Below are 27085 nucleotides of genomic sequence, written 5' to 3' on the forward strand. Positions count from 1 at the left end.
AGGGAATTCATTATATAATGTGATGTAAAAATAGCGCCCAAAAAAGAGTAGATAGTAGTGATATATAGTATGTCAATTCACATTCTTATACATTTGATTATCAACTATTCCATTACGCAACACGTTTAAATTCTTGAAAAAATATGGGTTACGTAATTTATTTATTTTATAGAAAACGGTTAATAATTATATGAAAATACCACCACAAAATGGTTCTGATATTGCAAAATAAATCTCCACAAGCGAAGTGCCATTGACGTGCCTGTTTAACTTTCTGCTTAACTTCGCTTCCGGCCGGATGTTGTTTGTCCCTTGCCGGCATCCGTACAGCAGACACTTCATTCGCTCTGGAGAAAAAAAAGTTTTTGAAGCGCATGTGGACTGGCTGAAGGCTGAAGAAATAGTAAGAGGGGTAGTCAGCTAATATAAAGGAGTAGATCGGTAAACTTTGGATCCATAACAAGTGAAAGAAGAAACATGAACACAACTGTTCGACAAAAAGGTAGGAATAAACAACTGGCACGAACGATCGCGCTTCTGTTTGGATAAGGACCGTGAATTCAAAACCTGGCTGTCCCGTTGTCATAGCAACGCGCTAGGGACTCTTCATGAAACTGCAGAGACGGGATAATTGTTGGCTCAGTTGTATTAAATGTAAATAAAAATAGCGTAATTTTAAAGAAAGCTCGTTGATCAAGTAAACGGTAATTGTCTTAGTAAAGACACCAGTAGTGTTAATTTGTACAAATAAATTAACGAATATTTATTTTACAACGTTTAACTATTTGTTAACTAAGTCACTTTTTGCTTTATGAAGAGAATATAAATAGGTTTTAGTAAATTAGATTTTATTTATTTATTTTACACATTTTTTACACGGGAAAGAATATGTCATGAAGTTCAAATGTCGAGTTCCACCATTGCTCTACGTAAAAGCAACACATGCAAACGGAAATGTGTGGATTCGAAATGTTTGCAGTTGACACTTAAAAATCAGTCAGGTTTGACAATTTGACATATATAACTTTATGTAGTTAACATAGTAATGAAAAGCTTATTTTTTAATAGGTCAGTAATAACTTTTATCTTTTGGTTTAATACGTTCTAATTTAAATTTAAATAAACGAATAGAGAACAGTAATAATTCTCTAATAATTCTCTATGCCAATAACAGTATAATTATCCTTTAATAATTAGTAGTCGCCAAGGGCAGGATTAAGCCAGTATAGAAAACAGACACATGAACTTTTAAGTTACCGGCATGGTTACAATTGCTAAATTCTAAAACAGTGGTTAAGTCATAAATAATTTTATGATGGAAGACGTTTGAGTCTGTTCTAATAAGTGATAGATAAGGGTATGATTTATGGTTTCATTGTTTTTTTGCAACTAAGTAGAGGTTGTTACCTGCATTTAGCAAATGAGACACTTCATAAATGATCTAAAATTGCAATATCATGTTTTACTCTTTTTAATATTGTATGTAAAGTGTTAAGTACTGTAGTGACTTCAGGATCTGGACCTGTGAGGGATACACTCCTCAGGTGGCTGTGGACTGCCCGAAGGGCTGGGTATAACTGGAGAAGTCGACTTTAAAGCGGCCCTGTGAAATGCAGGTGTAGATTTGGGGTTTGCTCAGAGATAGCACTTACAGAGTCTATTGGCCTGGATACGTGGCTTCTGACAAACCTTATTTTTGGACCCTGGCCTTTGGTTGGCTTACAGGGAGCTAGGGGAATAGTGTGGCATACAGTTTACTTCTGTCTCTTGAGTGAGTGTGGTGTGGAGAAAACGGGCGGTATGTGTGAGCAGACAAAAGCACAAAGCAGCAGGGAGAGCATGCCACCACTGAAACGCCTAGGAGCTTGGCATAATCATTATTAAAGAACCTAACACTCCTTTATATGGCCATTCATCAGCAATCAGCATAAAGAGGAGAATTCTGTTTCTCTGGTGTTAGCAGTACAATAAGGATAGACTAATGATCCCTGAGACAGAGAACTGGTGTAAAACTAACATTGGTGAATCTCTCAATTATGCTCACAACTGCTTGGTTCAGGCAGAACAGTCCAGATTGCCTCGACCGCTCAAAAGCTCTGACGGATGTAGTTCATACTACCCTAGGGACAAGGGCTTTAAAGATGGAGGCAATGTAGCCACCTCGGGATCTGGACATGTGTGGTATATACTGCTCATGTAAATGCGGACTGCCTGAGGGGGTGAGAATACTCCGAGAAGGACCCTATAAAGCTGCCCTAGGCATAGCAGGCAGAGAGGGGGTGCAGAGACAGCACATAGAGAGCACTTCAGACATGTCTCTTGGCTGCTAGAATTCACTAGGCTGGATGTGTGGCCATCATCAAACTTCAGATTTGTTCCTTGGGATTGGGTTGGTTTACGAAGAACCAGGGAAATGGTGTGGCATATGGATTGCCTCTGTTGCTGGTTGAGCTGAATGAGGCGGAGCTGGGTAGCACATGTGAGCGGACAAAGGGCTTCAGCAGCAGCTGGGGCTGCATTTCACCACTGAAGACATGAGTGACATGGTGTAATCAAAGTTGAAGAAACCAACTCTTCTTTTTAGAGCTACTCACTAGCAATCTGAATTTCATTAGTCTGTCTCCACACCTCATGGGCTGTTACAGTATAGTCTTGGTTTTTTGGCCCACCTATTTGTTGAAGTATATTCAAGTGTTAAATCAAGTTAGGATTTGGAGTGATGTGGGGTATCTGTTCAGATAAATAAAAATTAATGAATAAGTAAAACTAAACATTGTGATGAGGACCTCTCTGTCATAGAAGAGCTTCTGTGCCATAAACATCCTTAAAAATACCTTGCCCAATGTCTTATGCTCATTGTATGGTTACCTTTATTAAGTTGGTCCAAAATTTACTCGGAACCAAAGCAATTTCGCCTCTCTGACTTTGTCTCCCAACCGTCCAACTTGAGCTGACCCTCTAATGTACTCATTTCTAATCTTGTTCATCCTCGTCATGCCCAATGCAAATCTTAGCATCTTTAACTCTGCCACCTCCAGCTCTGTCTCCTGCTTTCTGGTCAGTGCAACCGTCTTCAACGCAAATAACATGTAGATGGTCTCACTACCATCCTGTAGACCTTCCCTTTCACTCTTGCTGATACCCATCTGTCACAAATTACTCCTGACACTCTTCTCCACCCATTCCACCATGCCTGCACTCTCTTTAGGAATGGGCAGTATGGCCTAAAATCCATATCACAGTATATTAAAAATATTCTTACCATTTTAGTAAATACTGATATATTGAATTTGCATATGCATTTAAGATTGGAACATTTTGTTTTCACAAATAACAAATGTATTAATGACCAGTATTGCATGACATGTATTTGCACCTCTTATTCATCAAAATGATTGTTGACTTTCTGCAAATGAAATGGATTTGATAGCTCAAATACTGATATAAAATAATTTTTCCTGTTACCTTTTGCATGTACAAATTTGCATGTTTTGCAGTTGGATGGTTTATGTTTAAATGTTCACAAGTTTCTCACTATTTTTTAGCATACTGGTGAAACTTTTTTTTTTTTAATCCATACTGCAAGAAGAACTTTATCAAAAATATCTTGCCCAATGTCTTATCCTCATTGTACGGTTACCTTTATTAAGTTGGTCCAAAATTTACTCCTTTGATGATACATATTATTTTTTCTTTACAGTAACCTAGCCAAAGCAAGTTCTTAAGGTTTCTGGAGCCACCTGTGAAATTATGTGTCTTGTTTTGTTCCTGTTCTGCATGTGGACACCGTGCCGATAGAAACACATTCAAAGAGGGCATGGTGATGTGATGTTCACTTTTGTCTTTAGCCTGTATTGTCAATATATTCAAGACTATAGTTGAAGCATTGTTATTCTGTTTGCATTTATATTACTTGGGTTGTTTTTGTTTTGTACAAGAAGGTGGTAAAGCTAACATCGATACAATCCATACATTTCTTGTCTTATTGGCTGATGATGGCAGTGCAACTTGGAAACTTTAACCTGTTCTTAGAACGTTAAGCAAAAGATAGTGATAGACTTATTTGGAAAGGCATGAGTGAGAGGAGTCGCCTGATTGATCTTTATTTCCGAGTTGAAGTTTTACGTGGATTTCATTACTCATAAATTTATCTGGTAACACAGTTGTTTAGGATAAAGGTCAGTGATCATGGTTGTGTCATTTGAAGCCATTTGCTATGGAAAGATTGTGGCTGATTTATCATCCAATCACTGCTTTCTCTTGAGTTTGATCAGATACGCTGGGTGGACTATGCAGATCCAAATGAGAATGAAAGGTGTCCTAGGAACACCTACAGTACACTTCACTTTGGAGTAAGAGTAATTATTACCTGTAAAACCGCTTCTCCTGCATTTTAATGGAAGTTAAGAACATGAAGTATTAGTGGGACCTCATGACCTCTGTAGTGGAGACAGCTGTGTACTTGTCTTGGTATCAACTCTAGGGAAGGTGTCAAGTGGTAAGTTAGGAAGTCAAGACAAAGACCAGTGCAAGCTTGGCAGTGGTGGTGCGAGCAGAATGGATCCTCTGCTGAGGAAGAGTCAAAGAATAAGATGGAAAAATAAGCGACAATAATTAATAAAAAGTTTTTTAATAACATTGATAGACGCAGAATTGGTCTTGAATAAACCTTGTAATCAGTTCATAGTTGACATAGGTATTCCATATCCACCCAAATCTAACCCCATTTTATTTGACTTCTATCATACGTGGACATAGGACTCCTTTTTGCTATTGGCACAAACCTCAGGACATAAAACAATGAACAAAGTAGGGGGAACAGGTGGTAATTGTTTACAACTTCACAAATATTGCTTGTTTTGTTAATTAAAGAAATGGTTAATTAGTTGTTACCTGTGTTTTACGGGTCCAAATCCTGTTTCAATTATATAATCCAGTGCCTTGTGCTGAACTAAAATATTGTGAGACAGTGGGTACAGTAACAAAAACGCGGAGTGAACCACAGTTAACAACCTCATGAACTGCTTACATAATCAAGAACTGCTTACCAATTTTCAAAAAGTGACAGCTTTTTAAGAAAATACATATATTAATACACAGAAAGGCATATCTATCTATCTATCTATCTATCTATCTATCTATCTATCTATCTATCTATCTATCTATCTATCTATCTATCTATCTATCTATCTATCTATCTATCTATCTATCTATCTATCTATCTTTTAGGATGCATGGCTAAAGATAAAGACAGGATTTCATTCCATCCTATCCTTAGACTCCTAAATAATGTGCCTTGCTAGACAGATTCTGAAATGTAGCCAATATTTCCTGACTACATAGGAAAGGCAGAAACAGCTTTGCAAACAGACATAACATTTACAAAGCTGGGCTTATACAAATAATAATATATACAAAACTCTGAGAGCAGTAAAGTATAAAAGTGTCAGATTTGGTGAGAAAAAGGAATATCAGTGGGAAGGAACTATGAGAGTGAGAGAGATGAAGAAGAGACTTGGGATTTAACTGAAATGTGCTAATGAGCCAAAAAGGCATTATCTACAGCATTAGCAGAAGCAAAGACATCTGTATGAGAGAAATTTAATGAGGCTAATGAGAATGAATTTTGGGCAGCCTCAAAGAGGTTCTTGTAATCCATTCATTTACTCAAGGTTAACAAACTGGATGCCACCTAGGCTGATTTTAGGAAGGGCAGAAAAAGGTTGTCTGGCGATTAATGCTGAAAGGTGGGAGAAGCCTGAGGAAGAACTTCTGGAACTGCTGTCAAAGCAAACACAGCTGAAAAAATCTGGTACGATAGAGATTATTTATTTGGCCAAGATCATTATGGTGGTTCATAAGCTCTGTAATGTTAAAATTATGGGAGAGGATGAACTAAATTTAGAACTGCTAATTTTTCTTATTGATGTGTGTTCAGTGTAGCATGTTATTCAGAAATGGTACGCTGAAGTTGTGAAACTCATTTTTAAAAAGTATTGACCAGAATGGGTTTAGACAAATCATACTCTTCAGGAATGTACAGACACAAGGGTTATGTGAATTCCAGTTCTACTACTTCAAGAACAATGCAGATTTTGCCAGGGTTGTTTATCATTGAAACAATTCTCTTTCCTTGACAGATATGTGAGGGAACACAGAGGTTTGCCAATGCTTTCTTTGTAGACACAGAAAAGTCTTCTGATGGTAATTTTTGGGAGGTGCCATAGTAGTATATGGTTTTGTACTATGTTTCATCTCTGCAGGTCATCATTTTGTCGTGGTACAGAGTGGCATAATCTTTACTGGTGAAGGGGAAATGACTACCCGAAGTGGAGGCTTTTGAGGCCTTCAGCAATATTGTGGATGATGTATTTTACAGTGGTAATGAATGCAGACCTATTGTATGTCCTTCAACAGAGCTCCTAATTTTCAACTTAGTTTGCATCCCCATCTTTATCTTTATCAACAGTGATGGAGAGAGTGAGACTGCAAGACAAAATCATTGAAATGATGTTTTTTTCAGCACCATCCTGTAAAAGGATGCATAGTTTGACAAGCTAGGAGACATTGGAATTAAGCTGCTGCTACTCAAGATTGAAAGGAGGCATTTGAATTGGCTTGAAGGTATAATGATGATATTCTTTGAGTGTCCTCATTGTGAGTTGTGCATAAAGCAGTCAGCCAGAAGGCAAATAAGGGGCTGACCCAAAACATATTTTAAATATTCCATCTTTTAGATGGAGGTAGAGATTACTCGGGAATTCCCCTGAAGGTGTTTGTTGGAGGAAGGAAAGTCTGGTTTGTCCTGCTCAGCCTGTTAGCTCGGAGACCCTCTCCAGGACAAACAAATGGAAACTAAGAATGAGATGGTGAGGGTGATCGTAATAATCCCTTTTTCCATTAGGAATGGGCAGTCTTCTTCTTCTTCTTTCGGCTGCTCCCATTAGGGTTCGCCACAGCGTATCATCTTCTTCCATATCTTTCTGTCCTCAGCATTTTGTTCTGTTACACCCATCACCTGCATGTCCTGTCTCACCACATCCATAAACCTTCGCTTAGGCCTTCCTCGTTCCTCTTCCCTGGCAGCTCAATCCTTAGCATCCTTCTGCCAATATACCCAGCATCTCTCCTCTGCACATGTCCAAACCAAAGCAATTTCGCCTCTCTGACTTTGTCTCCCAACCGTCCAACTTGAGCTGACCCTCTAATGTACTCATTTCTAATCTTGTTCATCCTCGTCATGCCCAATGCAAATCTTAGCATCTTTAACTCTGTTACCTTCAGCTCTGGCTTATGCTTTCTGGTCAGTGCCACCGTCTCCAACCCATATAACATAGCTGGTCTCACTACCATCCTGTAAACCTTCCCTTTCACTCTTGCTGATACCCATCTGTCACAAATTACTCCTGACACTCTTCTCCACCCATTCCACCCTGCCTGCACTGTCTTTAGGAATGGGCAGTATGACCTAAAATCCATATCACAGTATATTAAAAATATTCTTACCATTTTAGTAAATACTGATATATTGAAATTGCATATACATTTAAGATTGGAACATTTTGTTTTCACAAATAACAAATGTATTAATGACCAGTATTGCATGACATGTATTTGCACCTCTTATTCATCAAAATGATTAATTTTCTTCAAGTGAAATGGATTTGATAGCTCAAGAATATTCAGTTCTTAGACCTGATGAAAGTGCAGCTTCTTTCTGAATCGCTAATACACTGTGTGCACAATTATTAGGCAAGTGAGTATTTTGACCATATCATCATTTTTAATGCGTATATTCCAACTCCAAGCTGTATTAACTTGAATGCTTATTGGATTTAAGCACGTCAGGTGATGTGTATTTGTGTAATGAGGGAGGGTGTGGCCTAAGGAGATCAACACCCTATATCAAGGTGTGCAGAATTATTAGGCAGCTAGTTTTCCTCAGGCAAAATGGGCCAAAAAAGAGATTTAACTGACTCTGAAAAGTCAAAAATTGTAAAAAGTCTTTCAGATGGATGCAGCACTTTTGGAATTGCTAAGATATTGGTGTGTGATCACAGAACCATCAAACATTTTGTTGCAAATAGTCAACAGGGTCGCAAGAAACGTGTTGAGAACAAAAGACGCAAATTAGCTGCCAACGATTTGAGAAGAATCAAACGTGAAGCTACCAGGAACCCATTATCCTCCAGTACTTTCATATTCCAGAGCTGCAACCTACCTGGAGTGCCCAGAAGTACAAGGTGTTCAGTGCTCAAAGACATGGCCAAGGTAAGGAGGGCTGAAACCCAACCACCACTGAACAAGAAACATAAGTTGAAACGTCAAAACTGGGCCAAGAAATATCTGAAGACAGATTTTTTTTCAAAGGTTTTATGGACCGATGAGATGAGAGTGACTCTTGATGGACCAGATGGTTGGACCTTTTTGCATTGAAGATGAACTCAAAATCAACTCCCAAACCTACCGCCAGTTTTTCGAAGACACTTTCTTCAAACAGTGATACAGGAAAAAGACCATGATTTTTATGCAGGCCAATGCTCCATCACTTGCATCGAAGTTCTCCACTGCGTGGCCAGCCAGTAAAGGCCTTAAAGATGAAGGAATAATGACATGGCCCCCCTTCCTCATCTGACCTAAACCCTATCGAGAACTTGTGGGCACTTCTTAAACGCTAGATTTACGGGTGAGAAAAACAATACACCTCTCTGAAGAGTGTCTGGGAGGCTGTAGTCACTGCTCTACAAAAAGCTGATCGTCAACAGATCAAGAAACTGACAGACTCCATGAATGGAAAGGCTTATGACTGTTATTGGAAAGAAGGGTGGCTATATTGGTCATTGATTGATTGATTTTTTTTGAAATGTCAGAGATGTTTATTTGTAAATTTTGAGGTGTTTGTTTATTATTCTCACTATAACAGATGAAAATAAACAAGTGAGATGGGAAAATTTTCATTTTTCCTTTAGTTGCATAATAAATCTGCATACTAATAGTTGCCTAATAATTGTGCGCACATATGTATTCCCCTGATGATGTTCACACTCACATTTCCGTTGTGAAACATTCAGGTTTCAGGTTTATTAACATTTTGGATTGACTGATAGCATTGTGTTTGTTCCATATTAAAATTAATCCTCAAAAATACAACTTGCCTAATAATTGTGCACACAGTGTACACTGATATAAAATAATTTTTCCTGTTACCTTTTGCATGCACAAATTGGCATGTTTTGCAGTTGGATGGTTTATGTTTAAATGTTCACAAGTTTCTCACTATTTTTTAGCATACTGGTGAAACTTTTTTTTTAATCCATACTGCAAGAAGAACTTTATCTGATATATTGGATCAATTGGCTTATTGTTCATTTGTTACTTCTGTCAACTTTCTAAACTGCTTAACCTAGTTTAAGTATATTGAACCTGTTGCCTATCCCAGAAGCTCCCCAGTGCTTGGTCAATTTAGAATTTTGTTTTTGGGATGAAACCACAGTACCCTGAGGAAAACCTAGGCAGCCATGGCAAGAATAAGTAACTACAGTGCCTCTGTGCTCCCTACTGTAAATCTGTTGGGGTAAATCTTAACAACATATACTTAACAACTGCAAGCTGCATTTTTGTTTATTTTCCCATAAGTGTTCAATTGCAAGCCTTCATTTATTGGTCATTCAGATGTTACCATACTTGAACCACTGATCTGAAATGGTCACATCGTGCATCGTTACGTTCAAAAAGTTTCGGCACCAACATCAGCCCTGAACAGAATGAGGTGATTCTTTTCTGATTCAGCAATATCCAGCACTAGAAGTATCAGCAATAACTGTGAGAATGAGGAGCATTTGCTCAATTTGTAACACAGTGTATATTCTTCTTTTTCCGTTGGTGTGCAATTATATGAAGTATAATTTGAGTGTTAATTAAAACACTAAGGAATTACTAAAAATAAGTAAATTCAATCCTTAGAGATTATGTAAAAATAAGACAGTGAACTGTAAATGTGTTTCTAATTTGAATTCTGATCAGCACAGTTGGAAAATATACAGTATTCTACCCATATTGTATCAAGTGTCTGGGAATGTCAAATGAATTGCATTTACTCAATGAAAAAATGACAACTACTGATTAGTGCTGTAGTGGTCTCTTTTATTTCTACACCACTTGGTTGCTGTAGGATATACTAAAGTATGTCAGACACAACATAAGCAATGCAGTGTCTGACTGAAGTGAGCACAATCCCATGATGCTTTACAAATTCAGTGGATTACATACGTTTTTCTTACATATGGAGCATATATTGTTTAAGTAATTAACCATCAGCCTGAACATATCTGCCATAAACCACTCTTCCTGTGTTTTTCCCCCTCTTAGTACCGGTATATACAGTACCTGACAAATAATGCACTGCTCCCTGTTGAGTGTGGGTCTAGCAGAAATGCTGCTTTTAGCAAATTGTGTGAAATGTTTACAAGCTTAGTGGGGCTGTAATATTCATCCATTATGTATAACTGTTTTGTTCTAAATTGGAGTAATAGTGGTGGAAATGTATCCTGCCAGCATTAGATATAAGGCCGGAATTAACAAAACCAGTCCCTCACAGGGCACAGTCACACACATTCTCCTGTGAACTCATACTGGTTCAATTTAGAGTTGGCAAATTTTGCTTACTCTAGAAATTAAACATTCAGAATGCTCAATAAGTAGTGAAGTGAAAGGGAAAAGAAAATTTTAAGGTAATCAAATACTTCAACATGCTTATTTTTTTTAAATTTATTTTATCTTTGTGGCACAGTGAGGCAGAGATTACTGCTGCTGTGTCATGGCATCTGGGTCTGCATGTTCAGTCCTGGTCCAGTCAATGACTTTTTGGGCTCTCTTTCACTTCCCAGAGATGTGTTAGTTTGGGCACATTAAGCCCACCCTGAGTGAGTGAGTGAGTGTTCTTAGCAAAGGACAGGCTTCCCATCCAGGGTTGTGCCCCTCTTTACAACCAGTGATTATTGTATAAGTGTTGGCCCTGTGACATGTATGAGAATACATTTAGAAACTACATGGATGTAAGATGAATGTTACATCCGTAAAAGAAAGATTATTTATGTTTTTTTCAAATTGACATTATGCTGCAAAGGTTTCATTTAGTGCATATGTACTTTTCAATAAACATTTGTTTTGTATACAACAGAAATAAAGCTGCAAAGATGTTTTTTTAGTATTATAAAGATGTCATTAAACTGAAATAAGAGCTTCAAAAAGAACCTTATTTGGCTATACAGTGAGACATGGTCCTCTTTAAGGAATTTGGGTACAAGTTTGGCCTGTTTGGCTGGTTTCATACTTGTCTTGGGAAAGTTATGCTACCTATGTAATACAGAGTTGGCAATAAATACACCACTTGACACCTTTTACACATTCTACTGTATATGCAATGGTATGTAATGCATAATCTGAACACCACTATGATTTGACTTAGTTTGTATTTCTAAAAACATATAAAAGTATTTTAATTTGGACTTGGAATATTTGTCCAACAATTTCTTCTTAATTGTTAGACATTTTAATGGATTGTCGGCATGGGCTGGCATCCCAGCTGGGCTTGTGTGACGATGCGGGTTCGCTTCACGCTCCCATCTTCCTTTCGGGAGCCCTGAACCCAACACCATCGGTAATGTCACCGATGAGCTAGGCAGTGAAGCACAACATAGCAAGGGCATGGTGCAAAAAGTGCAAAGTGCTTTTATTTTAAATCAACAAAATCAAAACAAGGTGTTCCAAATAAATAAAGTGCAGTGTTTCAAAAATGTCATTAAATAAATAATCCATTAAAATAGTTGAAAAGTGGAGGTTAAAACGATAAATAAATCCTTTAAAAAACGAGTTTTTTAAGCTCTCCTTTTAAAATCAGCCTGGTGCTTTTCTACTGGTGACTCCCCTGCTTCTCCCATCCAGGTTATGCACCAGGGGAGCCACCCTATCTGCATTTGACCTTCACTCTACTGGTCTGGTGGCTTCTCGATCCCTGGCTTCGTTTAGCCCCTGCCAGACCAAGACTTGGCTTCCCCCAACGGCCAGGATGCTCACGCTGGGGATTCTACTCCAAATCTCCGACTCCCGCTGCCTTCGCTACGACGAGCCAAGCTGCTCCCGGTCACTCCTGCTACCAGCAAGCGCTCAGCAGGAGCGAGCACTACTTTCGGCCCTCGGGTGTCGGCCAAACACCCCACTCGGGCTCACCTTTCCCAGCTGGCTGCATACAGCACACCGGCTTTCTCCTCGCTGCTTCCTGCTGCCTTTCTCCTTAACCTCCGTTTCTCTCTTTTTTCCTCTTTTCTCTTTTTTTTCCCCCACTGACTGCCTCAAGCTTCTATATATCACAGGGACGTGGGTCAGCTGTGGCAATCAGCAGCTTCTGGAAACAATTACGGATGCGGACGAGTCCTCACCCAAGAGCACAACTCCTCATCTGTGAACCTAATTGAGATTCACCCGCATCACGAATTCCCCCGGGAACCGCTTCCGCCACACTACCATGCCCCCTCGCTAAACCGTGATTATTTATTTAAAAAAAAAATGGCCTTTGACATGAGCTGTGGACCCTGGTATACCACAGCTTGTTCAAGATTTCTTACCTGGACAAGAGGCTGGCCCACCAAATTGTCAGTATACAGACAGGAATGGATATGCTGGCATCCTGGAAGGACTTGATAAAGGATCCTTTACTAGCTTGGATACCAGTACAATGCAGGGACAGGGAAAGGCAACTTACTTATGTATTTATTTATTGATCTTAATACTTTGAGAACTTTTCTAGCAATGCTTTTCTTAGCTATCCAGAACTGCAGAAGGCACACTAAGTATTTTTTTTTATATATATTTTTTTTATATATTTCTTATATGTATTTAAAGAGAATGAATGAATTTGATGATGTCTGCATTTGTGTGCATCTACAAAAGAATACATATGTTAGAAAAGAACTTCCAAATTTATATGGGAGGTTTTTTTTTTATTTTTCAAATTTTGCACAATCAAAACAACATATGTAGTTCCACCATCTCTTTTGCATGAACATTAGGATGTGCTGTACTGTCAGTAATTGCAAAGAAGAAATGTATTTAACGGCAATTAACTAAGCTGTTGTGCAAAATGCAGACATTTACTGTGGTTAAAGAGATGGCAGATTGGTGCAGTGGCTGTTGATGCGGTCTCTTTTATCCATTTTATTCTTAGTTCAAATCCTAGCCCTGGTCATACTCTGTTTGAAGTTTGCACATTTTTTGCTGTCTGCATTTCTTTTCCTCTGTGCATCTGTATCTTCAAAGATGTGGAGGCTGGTTAACTGGTGACTCTAAAGTGGCCCCAGTATGATTGTGGGAGGATGTGTGTATTTGCCCTGTGCTGGAATGGCACCACTTACAGTAGAACTTTGGCCTCTTTGAGGCTCTTTGACTCTTAACTTGTCAGTTACTGGGCAAAAGGTAAGGGGAAAAAGAATAATTCTTCATAATTGATTCAGTTATCTTTTATTATTTTACTGTACTGCTTTTTTAAAGCTTAGGAAATAGAGAATTTAAGAAATAGGAAATGTTAGTTTTTGATAACCTTTGTGACAGTGGGTGCTGTCGTCCCCTTGAAACCTCAGATCAGACATCAGACACCAGATAAAAGTCCGAATTATTGATTTATTCATACAATAATGTGCACAAAGTACCTCCACCTCCACTATACCTAATAACAAACACAATACTCAATAATACAATACACAATAATCAAATTCTCCACACCTCCCAGCAGCTCAGTCACCCTTCCTCCCAACTCGGCTCACTGCTGGGTTCTCCCACAGTCCTTTTAAACTCTTTGACCCGGAACTCCTTTTTCTTCAACCCGGAAGTAGGTCATTTCTTCTGTCCCTTTGACTGGGACGTACTTCCGGGCTTTACAGAAAATATACGTCTCTGGGCCTCCCTGGAGCATCCCCTGGTGGCCCTGACGTTATCCAGTAGGGCTGTGCATTAAAACTCCAAAGTCCATGATGCCCTGCTGGAATTCGGGGCATCTCCACGTCGCGGGGGGAGCTCCATCTGGCGGCTTGCCGGGATAAATTGCCGGCCATAGTCCACACCTTTCATTTAATTTGAACTTATTATGCTGTAACATCAATTTAAATAATTAAAATATAAATTCTTAAATATTTAATTAAATAGTTGCTCCTCTGTGGCTCCAGAGGCTTGGTTTGATTCCTGGCCTAACCAACACTATGTGTATGAAGTATGGATTGATCAATTCTAAATCCTAAACCTAAAATTATTGTACGTTATTTTCTTAACTTGTGGTTAGTGAATGTTAAAAATGTAACATTTATGAATTAATATCTACAGTGAAATATGACAATATAACGCCATTACAAGTGTCATAGCTAGTTCACCCACATATCTAAAATGGAAAAGATGTAAGTGTTGTGAGGTTGTGTTGTTCATTTCATTCCTTCTCTTTAATCCCCAGTTGCTTTTCATTATAGTTTCCTTTAAGGAATCCGTTAAATATTCCTTTATACTTGGTTGCTCTTGAAGTTATATATATTACTGCTTTTTTTCAGCATAGGATTTGACTCTTGTTGTTTTTTTTAAGTTGTATGCAAATCACTCGACAAACATCAAGTTATTATTCATCACACCACCAATTATTCTCAATGTTGGGGAATGTTACTTTTAAAAGTACCTTAGTTACATTGCTCAATACTTGCAAAAAAGTAACTAAATATATTTTAAAGTTACTTTTGTGTTACATTTCCTTATTTTTGTATACACATTTCATTGCCGGCATTTGTTATTAAAATTTAAGCTCGTATATACACCTATATGATAGTTATAAGAAACACAGCCAAATTTGATAATTTTCTTGAGCTTTATAAATACAGTTAGTCCTTCATGTGCAGTGAAGTAAATAACACACATCTCCTTTTCCCATCAACTAAGAAAGCCGCTGAAGCTTTGCTGTATGAACAATGTCTGCTGTGGCACCAGGTCACACGGTTTCAACAAATCAATAGCAAATAACTGAATTAAAACTAAACCATCATTTTATGAACAGGTTTCTGTTACTGGGCTGTACGCAGCCCATTCTTTTCTGGCTGGTTGTGCAACTAAGCCCTGCAAAGGATCGGTTTACGTCCAATATATTTGCTTCTTGCTTTATGCCCAGTTCCGCCTCAATAATTACTGTCTCCTTCTAACCATAAACTGGGAGGATTAAATGTACCCATTAACACATGCCGGATTACATATTTAATTATTACTTTTGTTCAGTTCTTGTCAGTTGGTTGTATGCTACACATGTGCTTAACCCCTTCCTTGCCTGCTGTCAACAGATGTACAGATTACACATATGTTTAATGTTTCCAAATAAATACAATACTTCTATTAAATAATGCAGTTTTTTTTTTCGGGAATAAGCTTTGGTAGTAATGTGGTAATGCATATATTTTAGTCAACAGTTTGGATGAGGGTGGGCAGCTTGTTACACCAACTAGGAACAACACAGGAAAAGAGTTTGGATTGAGTCTTGGTACCCGTGCAGAGGCGGTATCACCAGACACTGTACCCTGGCAGACAGAGTGGGTTGAGAAGTAGTATAGCACCTCACCAGTGTCTTCTTATACACAGATGCTGTAGGCAAGCATCCGGGATTTGAACTTAATGAGTGCTGCTTCAAGGAGCCAATGTAATGACCTGAAAAGAGGAATAACATGTGCCTGTCTCGGCTGGTTAAATACAAGACAGGCTGTTGCATTCCGGACCATCAGCAGCAGCTTGGTAGTGCAGGCACGTACTCATACCAGAAGTGAGATGCAGTAGTGCAGATGCGAGAAGATCAAAGCCTGGACCAGAAGTTGTGCGGCATATTCCATCAGATGAGGTCTGATCTTGCAAATGTAGCACAGCGTGTACCTGCATAAATGAGAAACAGTAGAAATATGGTCAAAAAAAGATAGCTGCTCATCAATCACCACTTTGCAGGTGACAGTGAGCCATGCTGTACAGAGATGGGGAGTTGAACAGACTGGCTGGCTGGGATCACAAGCTTGGTTTTTGCCAGTTTGAGCTGTAGATGAGGGTCTTTCATTCAGGCTGAGATATCAGTATGACAGTGTATCTTTCGCGTGCAGGCCTGGAAGAGAGAAGGAAACACAAAGCAAGGGGGTGGCACTTGTTCGAAAGTAGGCAGTAAGCATGCAAACAAATACGGACATGGGTCAATTGGTATACTTAAAGCTGAACAATAAACAGTGAAATCAACTTAAGAACCATAGTAATAACTAAGCACAGATAACTATTTGCATTGCACAAGTACAAATCACTAATAGAAACCCAAACCTGAAGACAGTTATCTCTTTCGAAACAGATGCCTATAAATCCAGATGTTACTCAGCTAGTTTGCAATGAAGGCACCTGTTTAAATCCCTTTCCCGGATGCCTTGAGTCTCAATAATAATATACATTACTTTTAATGGGTTATCCCCAGTGCATAATACAACAATAAATAGTATAAAGTAAAAATTTAAAAAATATATTGAGGGTATTAGAATATGTATGAAAATGAAAAAAATTATGAACAGTTGATTGATTACAAAAGGTGTTTTCAGTAGCCATTACTTAAGTAAATATGTTATACAACCATGATTCCAAAAAAGTTGGACCGCTGTATAAGGTAAATAAAAACAAAATGTGATGATTTGCAAATCATGTAAACCCAATTTTAATTGAAAATAATACAAAGACAATATAGAAAATTTTGAAACTGAGAAATTTTATTGGTTTTTGAAATATATCCTTATTTTGAAGTTAATGCCATTTTTTTCAAAAATATTGGGACACCGGCCTGTTTACCACTTTATTGTGTTATCTCTTCTTTTAACAACCCTCTGTAAATGTTTGGGAACTAAGGACACCATTTGCCGCAGGTTTGAAAGTGAAATGTTGTCCCATTCTTGCATGATATAGAATTTTAGCTGCTCAGCAGTTCTCCTTTGTTGTATTTTTTGTTTCATAATGTGCCAAATGTTTCCAGTGGGTCACGGGTCTAGACTGCAGGCAGGCCAGTTTAGCACCCAAACTCTTTTACTATGAAGACATGCTGTTGTAATACATGCAGAATGCAGTTTGACTTTGTTTTGCTGAAATAACCAAGGTCTTCATTGAAAAAGACGTTGTCTGGATGACAGCATATGTTGCTCCAAAACCTTTTATATATTGTTTAGCATTAATGGTGCCTTCTGAGATGAGCAAGCTACCCATTCAAGGTGCACTAATGCACCCATTTTACCATTATGAATACTGGCTTTTTCACCATGTGCTAATAACAAGCTGTTTAGCCTGAAGTACATGATATCTATGATTTTCTAAAGTAATTTCAGATTTTGATTTGTCTGATCACAGAACAGTTTTCTACTTCACCCTTTCTATCTTAAATGAACTCGGGCCCAGAGAGGGCAGTGGTGTTTCTATATCCTGTTTGTATTGGGTTTCTCCTTTGCATGAAGTTCATCTCAAGTTAAAACTCTATGTCCACAGACAATGGTTTTCTGAAGTGTCTCTGAGCACATGCAGTAATTTCCACTACAGAACTGTGTCTGTTTTTAATTCAGTACAACCTGAGGGCCTGAAGATTATGGCCACCCAATATCAGTTTTACGCTTTGTGCCTTGAGTACAGTGATTCCTCTGGATGTTTTAATAATATTAGTTACCATAGATGATGTGAATGTGAAGTCCTCACATTTTGTGCAATTTTACATTGAGAAATGTTATTTTTAAATTATTGCTTTATTTGCCAGCTCAGTCTTTCACAGAGTGGTGAACCCCTCATCATCTTTACTTCTGAGAGACTCTGCCTCTCTGGGATGCTCGCTTTATACTTAATTATGTTACTGACCTGCTGCCAATTAACCTAATTAGATGTAAGATGTTCCACAAGGTGTTTTTTTTGGCATTACACAACTTTTCCACACTTTTGTTGGCCCTGTTCCAACTTATTTGAAATGTGTTGTTGGCATCAAATTCAAAATGAGCATGTTTTTCCTTAAAACAATAAAATTTCTCAGTTTGAACATTGGACATATTGCTTTTGTTGTATTATCAATGAAGTATAATTTATGGTTCGAAAATCATTGTATTCCGTTTTTAATATACATTTTACATAGTGCTTTATCTTTCTTTTTTTAAATTTTTATTAATTTTATTACAATCCATACGAAGCAATCAAGTTTTTACAAAAAGAAAAATTAAGTTAATAACCGATCGATCTCCACCCCTGAGAGAGAGAGAGAGCAAGCCAAACAGCGTTAAATTTAAGGCTTGTAAACATACCTAAATTAATAAATTCTCTGTACTTTATGAACTTATTTTAAAATATTACTAATTAGATCCTGCCATGTTTTGAAAAAAGTCTGTACGGATCCTCTAACTGAGTATTAGATTTTTTCCAACTTCAAATAATATAACACATCGGTTTCCCACTGACTTAAAAGAGGAGAGTTGGGTTCTTCCAGTTTATCAGAATAAGTCTGCGTGCCAGAAGTGTAGTAAATGCAATCACAATTTGTTTGTCTTTCTCCACTTTAAGCCCCTCTGGAAGAACACCAAACACAGCTGTTAATGGGTTAGAAGGAACTGTGAGTCCAAGGCTATCTGAAAGGTAATTAAAAAATGTTGTCTAGAATAATGTTGATTTGGTACAGGCCCAGAACATGTGACTTAGTGAGGCTGGGACTTGGTTGCAACGTTCGCAGGTTGGATCTTGACCTGGAAACATTTTGGAGAGTTTTAGTCGAGACAGATGTGCTCGATATATAATTTTAAGTTGTATAATTGTATGCTTTGCATATGGAGCTCGAGTGAATTCTCTGCATTGCTACTTTCCACTCCTTTTCTGATATATTAATTGAGAGATCTTTTTCCCAGTGTCCTCTTGGATCTTTGAAAGGGAGGGATTGTAAAATGATTTTATATATTGTAGAGATGAAGTCCTTGAGATTGAGCAATATTTTTTCCAGCATGGATGAGGGTGCAAGATGAGGAAAATCTGGAAGGTTTTGTTTAACAAAGTTTCTGATTTGAAAATAGTGAAAGAAATGTGTAGCTGGAATGTTAAATTTGGAATGTAATTGTTCATAGGATGCAAAGACGTTGTCTATATAAAGATCTCTAAGCAAGTTAATTCCAAATTTTTTCCAGATATTAAAAACTGCATATGTTTGTGAAGGTTGAAAGAGGTGGTTCTCTTGCAGAGGTGCCACAGATAGGAGCTTCTCCGTCTTAAAATGCTTTCTACATTGGTTCCAGATTCTAAGTGAGTGGAGCACAATTGGGTTATTTGTATATTGCCGATAGCGTGTGTTTATTGGAGCACAGAGCAAGGAATACAAAAGCCGCTTTTCCATTGCATAGTACGGCACGACACGGTTCAGTACAGCTCACTTTTGCGGGGCTTTCCACTGGGAACAGTACCTGGTACCTGGTCCTTTTTTTAGTACCACCTCAGCCGAGGTTCCAAGCGCTCCGAACCGTTACCAAAACGTGACGTGTAAACTCTGCTGGTCACTGATTGGCCGGAGAAAATCGTCATTACTGCGTCACTGGCTATTCTTTTCTTTAAAGGTACAGACACGTGGAAGTTTCGAAAGTTCTCCAGCCACTGAGTGTTTGTAAAACCGGGAACAATCACATCCCACCACTCTGAAGCACGGTTAAATGTCCAAACAGATGGTCTGTTGCGGCGACTTTTTTGCAAAATGTGGAAGATCTGTAATATACAGAATCAGCATTTTAATGTTACACTGGCAGTTAAGTTCATTTTATGCTTTGCAACAGTGATAAAAGTTAGCTAGTGATGTGCTTTTTTTAGATGCTTAACCTTGCGCGTCATCGAGCTAAAGTGTTGTCGTTGTCTGCGTGTTGTTGTAAAAGTTCCACGGTGTCACTGCAGTAGAGGCGGCGCAACTATAACGACACGTGAATAATCCCGCCCACTCTAAAGCGGTACTAAACTGCAGTCGAAACGCAAACCGAGCTGAACTGAGCCGAACCAAGGTGAGCTGTACTGAACCGTGTCGTGCCGTACTATGCAGTGGAAAAGCGGCTTAAGAAGCACTGCAGGATTTTACTTCTATTGCGGCCCAAGCCTGTTTATGTTCTTCTATTTGTGTCCAGGTTCTTATCGCCTGTATATTTGCTGCCCAGTAATAAAACTGGAAGTTAGGTAGAGCCATGCCGCCTTCTGCCTTTTGTCTTTGTAAGGTCGTTCTTTAGATGCGTGGATGTTTTGAATTCCAAATAAATTAGGTTATTGTTGAATCTAATTGCCTAAAGAATGATTTATTAATGTATATTGGGATGTTTTGCAATAAAAAAAGGAGTTTAGGAAGAATATTAATCTGTTAATTCTTCCAGCTAGTTTGAGATGAAGGGTTGACCATCTATGCAAGTCTTGTTTAATTTATTCCATGCAGATGACAAAATTTTGTTGATATAGAGCTTTATGTTTACTTGTAATGTTTACCCCTAGGTATTTAAACTGTTCTGCAATGATATAAGGTAGGGTATCTAATCTAATATTATATGCTTGAGAGTTCACTGGAAAGAGTACACTTTTATTCAGATTAATTCTGAGACCAGAGATCTTTTGAAATTCTGTGAGTGCTGCTAAGACTTCAGGCACAGAATTTTCTGGGTCTGATATATACAGTACCATGTCATCTGCATATAATGAGATTTTCTGTTCCAGTCCTTCTCTGCTAATCCCCTTTATCTGATCAGTATTTCAACAATGTATTGCCAGTGGTTCAATGGCAATTGCAAACAGCAGCGGTGACAAAGGGCATCCTTATCTAGTGCCACGTTCTAGTTTAAAGAAGTCTGAGCAAATGTTGTTGATGCAAACTGAAGCTTCTGGGTTAGTATACAGTAATTTAATCCATGCACAAATGTTTGGGCCAAACCCAAACTTCTCCAATGTAGTAAAAAGGTATTTCCATTCAATCATGTCGAATGCTTTTTCTGCATCCAATGATAATAATATTTCTGGGGTGTTAGATTTAGTTGGTGAGTATATTACATTAAACAGGCGTCAAAGATTTGAAGATAAGTGCCGGCCCCTAATAAATCCAGTTTGGTCTTGTGATATTACCGAGGGGAGCACTTTCTCCATCCTTCTGGCTAAGATTTTAGAGAGTATTTTAACGTCGTTATTCAGAAGTGAAATTGGTCTGTATGATGCACATTGTAATAAGTCCTTATTTTGTTTTGGAAAGACCGTGATTAGTGCTTGGCGAAAGGTTTGTGCTTTAACTTAAACTTGTCTTTGAGCAGTGTTACAGCTTGTGAAAATGTTGATTAGTAAGACATCAGTCTGAAGCCTTATATTGTCAAAATGTGTATTTATATTTGCAGACAGTGGTCGGTTATTTATATTGCAACCTCAGCCTTGATACTTGAACTCCGAAGCCTGCCTTTCTTATAACTCACCACAGTGTTTAGCCCACTATGCACAAGAAAAATACATTCTTCTTTTGAACTAGTCTGATATAATGTAGTTAATAGTATTGTCATAGACGGCCGGGACAACCTGAGGATGGAAGGATGGGGGAAGGCAGCTACTTTTTGACACTGCCTCCCAAAAACACTAGATGGCAGCTCCCCTGGAGTGTAATGGTTCCCCCGGATTCCCGCAGGGTATCCTGGGACTTGGAATTCGGTTTCTTAGCCCTGTTGGGTACCGTGGGTGCTGCCAGGAGGAGCTGTGAGAGGACCGGAGGAGCCATGCCTCATCCATAGTCCGGAAGTACTCCCAAGTCACAAGGATGGAAGCCTTAGAAGGACAGAAGTACTTCCGGGTCAAGGACTATATAAAGGATTGCTGGAGACCCAGCAAGCCAGCTGGAGTTGGGAGGAGTAGGACAGAGCTTGCTGGGAAGTGTGGAGGAGAGAATAGTGTTTATTATTATGATTATTATAGTGTATTGCCTGTTTATTGCGGTGGAGGTGCTTCTGGGCACTATAACAGGAAGAACCTTTTTTAACCTGTGTCCAGTATATCTGTCTGTTGGGGTTAAAGGGGAGACAGTGACCCCTAGCTTCTTACAGTATACACCAAGCTTAAAATAAGTACAACTGAGGAAGAGCCACAGTCTGAAAAGTGTACAGACAGGAGTCATGTCCATGCTAAATAAGTAGCTTACCAGTCATATCCATGGTTAGTATGTAGCCTTTTTTGCCAGACACTTCAGTACATTGAAGAAAATGATTATCAATATATACTATAGCAACCCTAAGACCTGTACATTATCTTCACATTTGTAGTTAAACCTATATATACTGTATGTAATACAAAGTTGACTCACTCACATATCAACCAAACACTACTTCTGTTTAGCTAAAAAGCTGAAATTTGGCAGGATGGTACATCTAGGGGAGCAGTTATTTGCAAAGAAAGCACATTTCGATTTATTAATATTTAGGGGTAAAAAAAATCTACCCCAAAAAAGACAAATACACCAAAATCTCAAAAATGCCTTGACAGATTTGATTGAAATTTGGTGACAATATAGAAAAAAGCAGACAAGATTTTTTTTTTTTTTTATTTATTGTTAAAAATGCTGTAGTGAGTGGAACATTCTAATGCACCGTGTCCCCCATAGCACTGACAGCAATCACACAGACAAATGGGGCATGGCAGTTTATGTAAATGAAGCCATCTGCAGAAACGAAGCAAAATTCAGTGAAGCTCGAAAAAGATACTTTTGGCAAGTGCTTGCCAGGTGCTGTGGCTGTGAGCATGGCCAATTTTGTGCAACGGATCCAGTAAGAAAGGTATTTAATACATAATACCCCCTACTCCCTTCATCTTATCTGCAACCTTGTGTAAGTTGAACTTGGGACTATAATTCCCATCAGCCACTGTGCTGTTCCAGACAATTTCAACAGCACTAGCAAAGTTTAGATAAGGACATCAATAAAAGCCACTTCGGGATAACAATTTCACTTTCTTACTAGATTACAGTGTTTATCTAAGAGCACTGTTTCTTAGCCTTTATGGCTTTGGGACCCAGTTTTACCTTTTTGAGTTCCATGAAGATTTACAGACACCATTAGTACAAGAGTAAGGTGTCCCCTTGGTTAAACAAGTTTAGTTATGGGGGAGATAGTGGTCAGCTTTGTCAATTGCTTTGGCAGACCAGGGAGGGGTGTGTCATATGTGACAGTAAATTTGAGATAAACTGATTACACTACATTTTTTTTATCATTACATAGCCCTGTGTTTTTGAAAAAGCAAACACTGTTGTCCACCTGCATATCATAATTAAGCATCATTACAGTACCAATCAACAACATAGCAACAGTTTTGAAATTAGCAAAAATCCAAAATAAAATAAAAAAGGTAAACATATCACTGCACATTAACAGATGGAGCCAAGCCACAATTGAACAGAATGAAGTGCGATTTTTTTCAAATGGTTTTGTTTTTTTCGGAATGTGTCAAGAAGAGGACAGGATGGTGAGTTGAGTGAGTAAAAGTAATTAGTAACTTTTAGCTTTAGTTTTTTTTTTTATTTGTTAAACCTTTTTGTTCAAGCACACTATACTGAGGCAGTACCAATTTTAGGATTTGTTGCTAGTGGAAAGTCAAGAGTTTTAGAATTTTTAAGCTTGAAATGAATCAACTTTAACTTTTGTAATATAATTGAATACTGCTATTGGTGATGTCCTATAATACAGAGTTCTGCTGCAGCACTACCAAGGACTGAACATATCATATTGGTTGGTTAGTTACATAGAACTTCTGATACATCCGATCGATTAACCAATAGCACTATAATTGAGGCCCATTGACTTACAAAATTTCCTAGATGAAGCCAGGTAACAGGTAGTATAAGAACAGGTTGTATTTTTCAAGACACATTTTAGTTTTGAAGCTTAATTGCTTCACATGTTGAATGTAACCGGAATGCCCAGAGAATAAAACCTCTATTGGGAATTTACAAGAGCATTCCTCATTCAAGAGGTGTTGCTACCCTTTTGAACTCTTTCCCAGGTGATCTGGGAGCAGTTTAACAGTACACAAATTTTCAAATAGACAATACAGCATGCAATAATATGTTGTTTGAAGAAAGGCTTTACTACCTGTAACAAGATTGTTGTGAAAACAAACTGGTATGTTAAAGTTCTTGCTTTAAATGTAGTCAATGGCAGCTTTGTTTAGACACCAATTATGTGACTGACTACTTGAATCTATTTAAGTTACAGCCGTGTTTAACTTTACCTTTCGGCTTAGTGTGTCTTGTCTTCTTTACTGATTTAATTCTGCTATGTAATAGTGAATTTTTCCAAGGTGGAAGTAGGGGTGAAATTCATCTTATCAGAATGTCAAAAATAACCATTTGCCAGAAACCTTTAGACTTTAAATGCCCCTTTATTTTCCAAACATAATTATGTTTAGCATACAGGGCTTCTATTACACAAACACACACACACACATATATATAAATATTTACATATACATATGCTTTTTTTAACATACCTGTAACAGTTTGCCGCCTTTGCAGTATGGCAATTTACAGACAACAGGTTCCCGAGTCATCTTAAATATGACATTGACTATTAGATGTCCAAAAGTAATGGATAATTGGCTTGAAAAGTAACACTTTATTGTTTATGAAATTTAAATTTTATTGTTTATTTGTAATTTCTAAATATAAGTATGGCTATTTGGCCATATAATTTGTTATCCACTGTGCAAAATTTATATGTGTCCTACATTTAAGGTGTGACACTGCTTCATTTAAACGGTGACAGGCGAATTAAATAATGGGGTGAGGCCTCTAAGAAACATCAGAGAGTAGAATAGTAGGTTTTTTTTATGGTAAATGTCAGTTGTAAATCCTAAAATTATAGGTTTGGAGGATTAATTCAACAGGTTTTTGGAAAATGGATTTACTGAAGCCACCCAGAGATTGTTAATTGAGAAATGTAACTTAACTTCCTTCTGTAAACTTAAAATCTTGCCAGTCTGGTATCGTATTCATCTTTAGTAGCAGAAAATAGTTGCAGCTTTTCAAACCACACTGTTCAGCGATAAACCAAAATACCATGAGTTATAGAGGACCAACATTCCATCAATTTTTGATCCACAATAAAGTCCTATTTAAACATTTTGCAGCTTGTACTGATAATGTTATTTATTGATTTGAGTCTCATTCTAATGTAATAAACAAGATATAAAGAAAAAATAGAAAAAAAATTGCAGGTAGTCAGGGGATTTAAAAAAAAATTTTATATAGAATACTAGAGATACTATTTCTTGTTTTAGCTATTAACTTTGGCTTAAGCCATATACTGTCTATGCTGATTGAAATCTATGCAAACATTTCCAATAGTTTTATCCCAAGAGTAATTTCATTTTTTCTGTTTACATGTAACGGGTCATGCCTGTAAGCATTCATTTAAAAATGTAGAACTTAAAATTATCATTTTAAAGTGCTGCCTCAAAACATTATTATGCTTATTATTATAATAAGGACATCATGTTTTACCTGTTTGGAAAAAGATCCTAGTCACATGGACCTGTGCAGGCTATATTGTTACTGTGTTACTTACTCTGGCATTGCTGTAATGTCATGTGTGCATTGTACAATAAAATTACTATTTGCATAGCTCCTCACTAAACCAACAAAAAGATGCAAATACTTACATATTCAAACCAATCAGCATGCATAGAGTGTACAACATACGCAGTATATACATTTTGTTTTATATATAGAAACAGAGAAATATATTGAATATAAATGACTTACTTATTAACTGGATGGATAATTTTAAACTCCCAACTATATTATTATGTAGGAGCAAGTTGGTGAATAATGAAGAACAATGCAGAATAGATAGAGGAAGCAACGGTATGATTTCTTGAGAGACAGTGATAATGTAATCAGTTTAAATTAAAGAGTTAGGTAATGGAATAATAAAGAAGAAGCAAGCTATTGTGGATATATTATGAAATATTTTATTGCAGTATTGTTTGAATTTTTTGAAAATGGTAAAAATTCTATAAAAAATATAGCTTCTATTAATAAACAGTAGTTGTATTTAATGTAGAATTTGAATAGAATATTGTTGAAAACGTATATACAGTAATTCCTTAAATTTATATGAATTTTTTGAAGTGAAAAGTCAAGCAAAATGATGCCTTTTATTGGTTAACTAAAACGATTACAATATGCAAGCTTTTGAGGCAACTCAGGCCCCTTCTTCAGGCAACATGTAATCAATGATAAAAGGTGTCATTTTGCTTGACTTTTCACTACATTCTGAACTCCTGGAAAACCGCCGAAGTTCTGTTCTTTTCCCGGTGCCTCACATAAGTGATCAGACTTTGTTTTTGCTTACTCCTGTGAATTAATCTAGAATTAGCCATTGGATTGGACTGATCCTGTAGTAACTACAGTAATTACTCATAAGTGGGGACTGCAGCTCATTTCTCACATACATTTCGGATATGTATTGTATGTGTTTTAACTACATTCATCTCATTTTAGTTGTTATACTAATAAACATTATTTTGGCTTCAAAATCCCAATAAACAACATAAATCTAGTGTTTGCTGTATGCAGTTTTCTTATCTATGTTGGCAACGCAGCTGATTTTTTTTATGTGTTACAGAATTGATAATTACACTCAAAGAAATAGCTACAATCTTTCATTTTCTGTTTCTCCTCTTTGACATCATGAACTGACATATTTGCAGATTTCCTGCTCTGAAACCAATGTTAAGTAGCGCGACAGCCAGCATGCTATTGGTATTCATTAGATAACATCTAATGATAAAATATTTTATGAATATTATGTATTCGGGGTAAACAAAGGAATATATGTACACACTTGTATTTGGATCACTTGCAAAAATTAATTTGAATGGTCGCACAAAAAAATTGCAAGTTAGGCAAAAAATTGAACTGAGTCACTTTTAGCTGGTGTTCAAGTATAATCTGAGATTATTTACTTTCATTAATGAATTGCATGTCATATCATTTGAGAGATTTTTT

The 27085-nt window shown here is 37.5% G+C and overlaps 1 protein-coding gene across 2 annotated transcripts in view; it reads left to right on the top strand.

Annotated features, from left to right (window-relative positions):
• Positions 1–357: 357 nt before the first annotated feature.
• The window catches only part of stk33 (serine/threonine kinase 33), a 122047-nt gene continuing 95319 nt past the window's right edge, over positions 358–27085 (top strand). The window contains exon 1 of one of the 2 annotated variants that reach the window (XM_039748409.1): positions 358–502. The gene's annotated coding sequence lies outside the window, so the exon portion shown is untranslated. Of the gene's footprint in view, positions 503–984; positions 1002–27085 lie in introns of those variants that run through there. The other variant, XM_039748418.1, reaches the window with a different exon arrangement.

Source organism: Polypterus senegalus, chromosome 1, assembly GCF_016835505.1.
Source record: "Polypterus senegalus isolate Bchr_013 chromosome 1, ASM1683550v1, whole genome shotgun sequence".
NCBI lineage: Eukaryota > Metazoa > Chordata > Cladistia > Polypteriformes > Polypteridae > Polypterus > Polypterus senegalus.